The sequence below is a fragment of the Triticum dicoccoides genome, chromosome 3A (assembly GCF_002162155.2).
Source record: "Triticum dicoccoides isolate Atlit2015 ecotype Zavitan chromosome 3A, WEW_v2.0, whole genome shotgun sequence".
Lineage (NCBI taxonomy): Eukaryota > Viridiplantae > Streptophyta > Magnoliopsida > Poales > Poaceae > Triticum > Triticum dicoccoides.
Window position 1 is genome coordinate 758,090,045 of NC_041384.1, and position 1,554 is coordinate 758,091,598.

Here is a 1,554-nt window from a genome sequence, read left to right on the forward strand (position 1 = left end):
ATCTATTTGAATGTTATCATGTGCAACTTGTGATTTGAATGTGTTGGTATCACCCTGAGGGGAGCTCCTCTCATGCTTATTTTTCTTGTGCACATTGTTAAGGGGAGCTCCGCAACAAATCCCTTCGATATTCAAAGTTTTATTTATTTATTTTAAGAAGTACATGTATGTTGTCATCAACTACCAAAAAGGGGGAGATTGAAAGTGCAATCATGCCCTTAATCTTATTTTGATGTTGATGACAACATGCATGTATGGGACTAATCATGTTTATCAAGTATATCTCAGGATTATGTCTCATAGGCCGTGTGTGGATCATGACTAAAGACAAATGCATATAACTCAAGATTGGAGATACAAGACAATAGCGTTGGCTTTGTTTACAGTTTGTTCTTGAGTATAGGGATCTCGCACTATTAAGAGGGGATTGATGGATCTAGTGAAAGATTTGCTCAAAACCCACAACTCCATTTTCACCGGACGTCCGGTACGTTACGGATGTCCGATCCCTTTCAGCTTTCCGGTCGTCCGGCTCCCGTCGGTCGTTCGGTGTTTCTTCACAGAACAAAAGTCACGGATGTCTGACCTTCTCCGGACGCCCGACACTCACTCAACAAAACAATTTTTACGGATATACGGTCCTCTACGGATGTCCGGTCACCGGACGACCGAAATCGTCTGGACGTCCGTTAGCTGTATGCTGATTCGTGGCTTGTGACTCTCCAGCGACCGGACGACCGACGTCTGTCGGACGTCCGGACCTATCTGTGCCACCGGACGTCCGGTCCTGTCCGGACGTCCGACGCCTCCTGTGCACTTGTGTTGCTCAAACGGTTACTTTTCCACCTCCACTATATATAGCCTTCTCCCTCCCACGGGATAAGGTTGACCATTCACTTTGAGCTTCCTAAGAACATATTTCACTCACTCTCTCACTCTTCCACACCAAATCTTAGATCCTCAAGGGATTTGAGAGCACTTGAGAGAAGTTCTCCAATCAAGTGATAGATCCACTCCTTCCCCTTCTTTGCACCAAAGGAATTCGTGATTTGAGCAAGTCTTAAGTTTTTTCCCCATCGTTCTTGTTACTCTTGGAGGTTGAAGACTCCTAGGCGGTAGGAGTCTTTCGGAGAGGAATCGACTCTTGTGATTACCCCCGGAAAAGTTTGTGAGGGTTTGGAGACCACCCCAAGGTCTACCACTAGTGATTGAGAAACGCCTCCGTGGTGTTGTCTCAAAGGGAGAATAGGGTGAGACTTCGTGGCGTTGGTGTGCCTTCGTGGTAACATCCACCTCTCTAACGGTGACGTAGCTTCCCTCCAAGGAAGTGAACATCGGCATACATCCTCATCTCCCGGAGTTGCGGTTATTCCTAACCCTAACTCTCTACTTGTGGTTACTTGTCTCTTAGCACTTGTATCATATTGTGCTTGCTTACTTACATACTTGTGATACTTGTTTATCCAGCTTAGCTCCTTGTACTACTCCTGCAATTGTTAGGCTCATCTTCATAGTCCGCATTATTGCCTAAAATTGCTAAGTAATAATTAGAAT